At 36.7% G+C, this 9,805-nt stretch overlaps 1 long non-coding RNA gene across 2 annotated transcripts in view; it reads left to right on the top strand.

Annotated features, from left to right (window-relative positions):
• The window catches only part of LOC134476441 (uncharacterized), a 32,314-nt gene that overhangs the window by 1,418 nt on the left and 21,091 nt on the right, over positions 1 to 9,805 (top strand). For both annotated transcript variants that reach the window (XR_010048092.1, XR_010048091.1), the window contains exon 2: positions 2,316 to 2,426. This is a non-coding gene — a long non-coding RNA (uncharacterized LOC134476441). The remainder of the gene's footprint in view (positions 1 to 2,315; positions 2,427 to 9,805) is intronic.

Raw genomic sequence — 9,805 nt, 5'->3', positions numbered from 1 at the left:
TTGGTAGTAATGTAAAGCAATCCGTATTTCTTTCTATGGTATGGCATGTCTCATATTAGAGAACTATAAAATAAAATTAAGATTTTCTTGCCAAGGCTTATGTAACTAGTTATTTTTATCTGGCTAATAAAATTTGAGAGACATCTAGTTTGCAATGAAAATGCCATTTTATTCAAGATGCGAAAGGATTTGTTTTGTGATCACAATTGGCCTGGAATCCTAATCTGTGTTGTAAAAGCAAGTAAGTTTTAATAGGTGTGAAGCACAGAATCACCATTCAATTTTGCTGCAATCCAAGGTATGAAATAGCAAAGTAACGAATTTTTTTCTCAAGTCGAGTATAAATGTGGAGTGTAATTCGTTCAATGTCTGACACATATCTGGGGCTTACAAAAGTTTTTAAAAGAAAAATGTAATATTAAAATTGTCCAGTGCCAAAAGGCAGGACTTTATCTGTAAGGAGTGATTGAACTTGGAGATTAATTACTTGTGTTGGGTTAAAGCAAGGCCAGCTCAGAAAAAAACAGACAGACCAAAGCAAGCTATGTAAACAAGCTGTTCCAGTACCAAGAAGCCCAGGTGCCCAGGCCAGCTGGCAAACAAGTTGCTAGGAATGAGGTTGAAATTGCCATTCTTCTTTAAGAGTGTATGGAGTATAGAAATAAATATGCTGTGGTTGTTGGCAGTTCCTTTCCTATGTTAGGAGGGTAGGAACTCTACCTGACCCCAGCTTTGTCTCTTTATTTTCTCATTCTCTCCCTGTCCTTTACCCCAAGAACCTCAAGATCCCCATGGATCACAGCCTTTATAAACTTCGTTCCTCACAGGATTCAGGAATTACAGCACACACAATGTGCACCGTAAATCCAGAGGCAGAAGGATCTGTAGTGTGGAAAACTCCATGTATGATCACTCTTTGCTTCCACCTTTTCTTATTTTTTTTCCTCTGATTTTGCCTCTTTCTTGGGCTTTAGTGTCTCCAATATCTCTGAGTCTCTGAGGATATTGAATTTTCTCTTTTCTTATTTGCCCTTTTTGAACAGCAGAACCAAGGTGCTATTATTATAAGAAATTTCAGATATAAGATATCCAGCAAAAAGCAGTAGCCTTTTCTTACTTAAGGATCTCATTTCAAAACCTAAGTCACAGCTCCTTGTGCAGCCCTCAAAGGGGCCCAGGCCCTCCCTTGAATTGTCTTGAGGCTTTTAGGTCTCCAGATGTGATCCCACTCCTAAAGCTGGAACCCAATGACTTACTATTTTCACCAGTAAAACTGTCAACAGTCATTTATTTCATGAAGCTGTTTTTTTTTTAACCCTACAGTAAGAAAGTTCTAGAATGTTCTCTAGTGTTTCTGCTTGGTTCCAAGACAAACCTAGATTTTGGCTTGTGAACTGTGCATTGTGGTCTTAAATGTTTACCCATCATAATCTTCATCTGCTGTCACCTGAGCCAAACATGAGTAAAAGGGGACCCAGAGTTGTCTGTGCATGGGGAGAAGAAGAGTGTTTTTCTCTCAGAGCAGAATATTATCCCAGGTTTGACTCCAGAGGTTTGGAACGGGAACATTGTACCAGAGTACTTCAGGTGTATTAGGAAATCTGAGGATGCTGTAAGACCCCCACATCAACCAGGGTCCATCTTTAGGATTAAACCTATTTTCAGATTCCCAGAATATGAGCTCTTATTATAGTGTTTATTAACTTCAGGCAAGGTAAAGAAAGGAACTGGACTAAGGTGCTAGGTCAGCTGAATTTGCTGTTTCAAGAATCTTTGGGAAGCTTCCCCCTGTGCCCTCTGTCTACTCTTATGGGCCATGACTGTGTCACATGACCACCCTGCCTATAAGAAAATGGAATTTCTCGCTGCATCAAATAAAGTGAAAGCTCTCATACAAGGGGAGGATGACAAAAAGACTATTGAACAAGCAACCAGCAGGTCTGGCCACAAAAGAAATAAAAGTCTGAGTTATCCAAATCTTTTCCGGCAATCAGCAGAGATGAGGCTTTTTATGGGATGTCTTTATTATTGATCTTTTCCTCCACAATATTTTTAATACATACTTCTAAAGTTTGAAGATAACTCCTTGAAAGTCATCTTTGAAAGTCAGTGGAGTGAGTCGAAATGTTAGGAGCCTCCTCTCCCAGAATAAGTGTGACGCCCCTCTCCAAATCCCCTGCCATTCCTCAGAAACAATGAGACAAAAACATTCATGATTTTCATAGCATTTGGGGCAGGCTCACCTGCAGAAGAGGATTGATAAATGGTCCACCTCACCATCTGTTCCTTTCCTTGTCTTTGTCTTCTTCCTTCAGGTCCAAAGAGGAGATGGGTTCATTGCTCTCATGGAACTGGTGGTCCCATAGCTGTTCCAGTTGGTGCAGTGTTTTTCTGATGCCTTGATCTGGATCCTGCAACCTGAACAGGTGCACCTCTCTGAGCTAGAAGGGAGTTATACAACCAGGAGAGGCTGTGGTGAGGAGGGCTTGCTTAGTATGCTCAGGGTCCTGAGTTCAGCCCTCTGTGTGTGTGTGTGTGTGTGTGTGTGTGTGTGTGTGTAAATGCATAGCCATGTATAGTTATTGTTTGCATTTCCAAAAGATCTACCTTCAATCTCTAGATGAAGCAGTAATATTTCCTGAGGAAAAGGCTTGCTGTCCAGTCTCGCATCTGATATTACCTGTTTCCATGCACATTCCAGTGGGTTCAGAGAAGCTGTTGCTTCAAAACTCTCAGCACAATGAACTAAGTGGAACAATTCACTGTGAGAAATGAGTTTGTAACCAGGAAATTTGGCATCATTTATGTATCCAAAGTGGAAAATCAGTAGGTTAAGAACAACTTCACTTTGTGTTCTTAATAAGTGAAAAACAAATAACAGATACTGTTTTAGTAGACAAAATAAAATCTCAGGCATTCAGGAAAAAGAAAAAACAACCAAACTCCAGAATAAACAAACTACTGAAACAGCAGACTGAACTGGAAGTCATTCAAGAAGTAAGACAAGTCAGCCCTTTTTGTAAATAACGATTTGATGAAAGTCTGGAAAATAAAACATAAAATTTTCACTGGGAGGTAGCAGTAATTATGGAGTAATAACAATGTCAATACACAAGAGGAAAAATGAACCCTACAGACATTTGTTGAATTAAGTGAAAAAGAGTAATAAGTTCTAAAATTTAGAGATTTTTGACTTCTAGGTGAAATTGATAAGCAAGAATTAGTGCTTTATACTTAATGCTTTGTGTGTTCACACACAAATGGAAACATACACATATACACATATATACACACAGAAATTGCTTGGAATGGTAGTGCATACCTATAATCCAAGCCCTGGAAAGCCTGAGGCATGAGAATTGCTGAGAGTTCCAGGCCAATCTGAATTACAGAGTAAGGGCCTGATGTACATATAGATTTTAACTTCTAATCAAAATTGATAAGCAGGAATTGATGCTCCTTATTCAATACTTTTGTTATCAAACAAATGGACATGTGTACACATGCACTCACAGCGTTTACTTTTTTTGTTATAGTTCATGCTGGCTTTGAAATCACTCTGTAGCCCAGACAGGCATTGAATTCACAGAGTTCCTCCTTCCTCAGCCTCCTGTATGCTGGGATTATAGGCGTGAGCCAAAATACACAGTTTTCTTTTCAGAAGAGCTAAGGCATGCACATTCCTCTTTCCATTGAGAGACACTGACAGGAAAGAATTCAAAGGACGGACACCTGAGTGTTTTCAGCAGAAAAGTGGATCACAGAGCTGGGGAACAATTCCTCCAAAGTCACTGTCTGCTCTCTTCCTGGCTACCCAGGGCTAAAATGCTTACTGCTCTCCAGGTCTTTCTTCCACATAGAAGGAGATATAAGACCTAATTCTGGTTTATGAGAAGCAAATAGAAATCTGCTCAAGGTGTCTCTGAGAAAGCTTTGGGGCCGCTGATGACAGGGTGTATATTCGCTGGGCACAGCCCTTTGCTGTTTGTCTTGCTTTAGCTCAGTCCCTGGGACACTGCACTGGTTGGTTCCTCTCAATCCTAATCTTATAGCAGGAAACCATACAAGTCTGTTATCTCATGGTTCAGGGGCTAGAAATCTCAGGCAGTCCTTGCATAGCTGAAACTAAGGGGCAGGCAGGGCTATCTTCCACAGTTTTCATCTACAGTTCGATTCTTTGCCTCTTACTGTGTGGTCTCTACAAGCCACAGCATACTTAGGCCTCTCCTCTGTGTTCAAAGCTAGCAAGCTGGGCTGAATCCATCTGTCACCATCCCATGACTCTACTTCCTTTTCCTTTTCCTTGGAGTTAAAAAGAGTCCACCTGGGTAATCAAAATCAGCTGCCTATGGCAAGGTGAGCTGGTTGGTAACCTCCATCTCTTTCTTGTAATCTAACAGTAGACTCCAAGGCATAGCACGTGGGCCTCCTTGAGGACCATTTCTCTCTCTTTCCATAGATGCTGTAATCAATGGGGCAGCAGCCCCACATTGGAATGTGAACTCCAATCATCAACTGCATTGCTGTAGACTTCTTGCTACAGGAGAAAAAGAAACACTGTGATTGTGATTTTATTGTCTGTGAATGAGTGCATTTCTAACGTGCATAGACTTAAATATAACATCGCTAGCTAAGGTCTTACTATTTGCAGAACACAAGATAAATTCAGTTTTGGATTTGCAATTCTTAGAAAATTTGCTACTTCAGGCTGCTTTCCAGCAAAGCACAAATGTATTCTGAAAAATTAGGAGATGAATAAACAATTCATTATTCATTGTAGAAGTTGTGACTGAAAAGATGTGGGTATAATTACTTTGATTCTAAAATTGTAAGATAAATAAAAGACAAGACAAGATATAAACTTGAAAATCATTATCCAATAATGAAGTAAATTAAGTAATTGAACCTAGTTATGCTAATAGAAGTTACACAAAAAGAGATATAAAGAGACTGTCTCATTTTTTTTAAAAAAGGAAATCAAATTCAAAATTGACAAAATGCAGGATGTGAAAAATTCTAGCAAAGATGAAGATATCCTTGCTAAATCCCTTGACATTCAACAGAGGAAGTCAGTAGTTATTGTTGGCATAATTAGGTGAAAAGAATTTTAGTGCTTTGAGATAATGCTGTCAGACAACCTTCAAAGTAATGTGTTAATCTTACAAATCAGAGATAAGCAAATGGACTGTTCATTCATCTAAATCTAAAAGAGATAATAACAAAGAAACATTAAAATATAGAAAGCATAAATATAGGACAATGTCATATGACATGTAGTTTTGTACTGAACATGATATTCTCAAATAATTTTCTATGGTGGGTTGGTGGAAAAAGCACATTGCAAAATTTCTTCAGCTAATAACTAACAAAAAGTCTCTCTATCTAGCAAACCTTATCAAGAAAAAGAGAAAAACTCAAATTCATCCAATAAGGACTGAAAAGTGAAAAATTACTATAGATCCCATGGAAATTCAGATCATAAATACACGTACTTTGAAAATCTTTATTCACATAAGCTGAAAAACACAGAGGTAATGGACAGATTCCTAGAAATGTATGAATTGCCAATACTGACTCAAGAAGATGTAACAATTTTGAGTAACCCAATATCAGCTTCTGAAATTGAAAATATGATTAAAACTTAACCAACAAAGAAAAGCCCAGGACCTGATGGATGTACAGCTAAATTTTACAAGAAATTTAGAGAAGATTTAATGCCAATACTCTTCAAACTCCTCAATGAAATTCAAAAGGAAGCAATCCTCCCCAACTCACTCCTGGACGCAAGTATTACTCTGATAAAACCAGAGAAAGACACAACCAAAAAGGAGAACTATAGGCCAATCTCACAAATTAACACTGATGCAAAGATTCTCAGATTATATATCAGGAACAAGTGGGATTTATTGCAGGAATGCAGGGATGGTTTAATGTATGTTGATCAATAAATGTAATCCAGCACATCAACAGTCAAAGACAAAAACCAGAGGATCATCTCAAAAGATTCAGAAAAAGTTTTTGATAAAGTCCAACTCTTGTTTATGATAAACCCTTACAGAAACTTGGAATATATGGTATTTACCTCAATCTGATAAAGACCATTTATGACAAACCAATAGCTAACATTATATTAAAAAAACAAAAACTGAAAACTTTCACTCTAAAATCAAGAACAAGGCAAGGATATTCACTATCACTACTCCAGTTCAATATAGTTCTGGAAACATTAGTCAGAGCAGTCAGACAAAAGAAAGAAATAAAAGAAATAAGAATAGGAAAGGAAGAAATTAAATTATCACTATTTGCAGGTGACGTGATACTCTACATAGAAGACCCCTAAAAGCTCCATCAAAAGACTACTAGAGGTAACAAACAAATTCAGCAGTGTCGCTGGATACAAAGTCAACACTCAAAAATCAGTAGCATTCCTGTATACAAACAACAAGCCCACTGAGAGAGAAATTAAGGAAATAACACCTTTCACAACAGCATCCAAAAAAATGAAATACTTAGGAATCAGCCTAACCAAGAATGTAAAAGACCTATATGCTGAATATTATACTACTCTTAAAAAGGAGACTGAAGAGAATATTAGAAAATACAAAGATATCCCTTGCTCGTGTTTAGGAAGAACCAACACTGTGACAATGGCTGTACTCCCAAATCTGTTACACATATTTAATGCAATTCCTATCAAAATACCATTACCATACCTTACAGAGCTAAAGAAAACAGTCCTAAAATTGATTTGGAAACAGCAAAGACTAGAAGAGCAAAGGCAATTCTGGGCAACAAAAGAAAAGCAGGACGTATCCCAATCCCTGGCTTGAAATTATACTACAAAGTTACAGTGATACCATCAGCATGGTACCAGCAATGAAATAGACCTGAGGTTGAACAGAATAGATTGAAGATACAGACAGAACTACAAAGACACTCAACCACCTCAACTCGACCAGTACCTGCAGATAGATTGGCAAGACAGGCTTAAATAGGTAAAGGAATACAACTTTAGATCAAGTCCAGGAAGGAGAATGTTCTGAACCACTTAGATAAATAGCAGGTTGCCCTCCACAATCTAAAAACAGAGAGGTAGTGAGACCCAAAAATGCACAGTGCACCCTGGGGGAGTGAAAGGGGAGGAATAGTCTTAAAAAACAAGGCAAAGGATATTGTTAATAGTGTACCAGGATTTAAAACCCACATTACTTACACTGCTCTGCTTAGATAGATTATATTCTGTCCCAGTTTGTCTACTTGCACTAGATCTGAAGACACAGACAGCTATCTCAAAAATAACAGAATATAGTACAGTAACCATATTTAATTTCCTATTAACTTAATCTGGAGCCCTGTATAACTTATACTGTTTTTCCATGACTGATCTTAGTTAAATCTGGTTTGTTGATTGCTGTTTGGTATTGACAGATTTTATTCAAAACTGTTATGATTGATAGTATCAAATAGTCTGAGAGTACAGGCAACTACACTGAGGATGACAAGATTCACTACAATACCCATTCTGGTTTGATTATTACCTGCTTTTGAAGTTTTACACTATCTACAAAGTTTTGTTTTTACTAATACTGCTATGTATTGCTATATTCACTTATACTATGACTGATGATATAGACACTTCTATTGAAAATAACAAGAGACAACACAGTAATCATTGTAGAACACCTTGTACAGTGACATTTTCATTTCATGTGTTTATAGGAATATGTTTTATTTTGTCTTGCTTTGTTTTATTTCTCCCTCTAATATAGAAAGGACAGAAATACATGTTGAGACTCATGCATGCGTAGAACCTATAAACAGTTTACAAGAACTGTTCTTATGGGGCTGGGGATTTAGCTCAGCGGCATAAGCACCTGCCTTGCAAGCAGGCGGTCGTGAGTTCAATCCCTGGTACCGATAAAAAGGAAAAAGACAAAAAAAAATTAAAAAAAAAAAAAAAAAGAACTGTTCTTATGATGCTTGATGCAATGAACAACTACTTTGAAGAAAAAGAGACACTACAGTACCCAGTGTTGATTCCATAGTGTCATGATGCGAAATCCAGCAATACTATTATTCTTTGTTCAGAGAGATTTTATCCTGCTTTGGTTTGTTTAATCTTAACATAAATGAAGGTATGGATAACTGCAAATATGTTTAAGTGTATAAGATTGATAACCATATTACTAAGTTTTTGTTGGACAATTGAACAGAACTATTTTCAGTCTCACTATTTGAATCCCCACTTTGTATGCTTCACTTTTGTAACTTGAACAACTATTTCTAAGAGGATAATCTGTAATCATCAGCTAATGATTTATTACTGTTTATTTTTTCTTTGAAAGTATGTATTATTTGTACCGTTTTTCTGTTTTGTTTAGTCTTTCTTTAAATAAAATTTTAAAAAAAAGACACTCAGTCACCTTATATTTGACAAAGGGGCTAAACATTCACTGGAAGAAATATAGACTCTTTAATACATGGTGCTGGAAAAATTGGCTATGTACATGCTGAAGACTGAAACTAGACCCGTGTCTATCACCATGCATTAAACTAAAGTCAAAAGAGATCAAAGATCATATTCAAATAGAAACACTAAATCTACTGGAAGGCAAGGTAGGTAGAAATATTGAAGACATAGGGGTAGGCAAAGAGTTCATGAACACAATGCAAATCATATGGGAAGTACTTCAAAGAATTAACAACTGGAATCTCATCTTACTAAAAAGTTTTTGCACTTCAAGGGAAATCACCAGCAAAAAGAAAACCCATACAATGGGAAAGAATTTTAGCCAGTTGTCCCTCAGACAACGAACTTATAAAGAACATGTAAACAACTGAAAAACATCGAGGCCTCCAAATGCAAAGACCCACTCCAAAAATGGGCATCTGAGATGAATACACGTTTCTCAGATGAAGAGATACCAATGGCAAATAAATACATGAAGAAATGTTTATTCTCACTGGTTATTCAAGAAACGCAAATTAAAACAATACTGAGATTTCATCTCATTACAGAAAGAATGCCTGCCATCAAGAAATCAACTGATAACAAATTTTGGTAAGGCTGTGGGGAAAAAGGAATACTTATCCATTGTTGGTGAAAGTATAGACTGGTGCAGCCACTGTGGAAATCAGGGTGGAGATTCCTCAGAAAACTAGGATTGAAAGTTCCATTCAATCCAGCTGTTTCCCTCCTGGGTATTTTGCCAGAAAAATTGAAAATGTCATGTCACAGTGATATATATGCACCCATGTTCACAGCAGCACAATTTGTAATAGCTAAGTCTTGGAAACAACCAAAATGCCCATCAACCGCAGAGCGGATTTTTTAAATGTGCTGTTTTTATACAATGCATGTTGTTACTCAGTTATATAAGAAGGATGATCTTGAGGCTTTTATATGTAAACAGAGCCAACTTGAGAGTATCCTCATAAGTGAAATAAATGAGACTCAAATTAATCAATATCATACTGTCTCTCTAGTGTAAAAAATAAATAATAATAAACTGAAAGACCAATAATATCCAAAATGTACAATAGATACTGTAACAATAAAAGGGCAAGAAAATGCTCAAAAGGAAAGAACATCTTGTAGATATACACATATAACTATGTATATTTAAGTGTTCAAGATAGATAACAATATCACTATTTCTGTTAGTTCATAAAAAAGAATAGTCTATGCTTTCATTATTGGATTGTCTGTTCATTTTTTATGCTTAGATTTTGTAACTTGAACAACTAGTTCTAGGATAAGTATGTAATATATTAACTAGTATTGATTTCTTACTGTTTTTTTTGA

The sequence above is a fragment of the Cavia porcellus genome, unplaced genomic scaffold (genome assembly GCF_034190915.1).
Source record: "Cavia porcellus strain 051 isolate PalLab524CR breed Dunkin Hartley unplaced genomic scaffold, mCavPor4.1 scaffold_6, whole genome shotgun sequence".
Classification (NCBI taxonomy): Eukaryota; Metazoa; Chordata; class Mammalia; order Rodentia; family Caviidae; genus Cavia; species Cavia porcellus.
The sequence above is the reverse complement of the archived record's forward strand: the minus strand, read 5'-3'. Positions and strand labels throughout refer to the sequence as shown.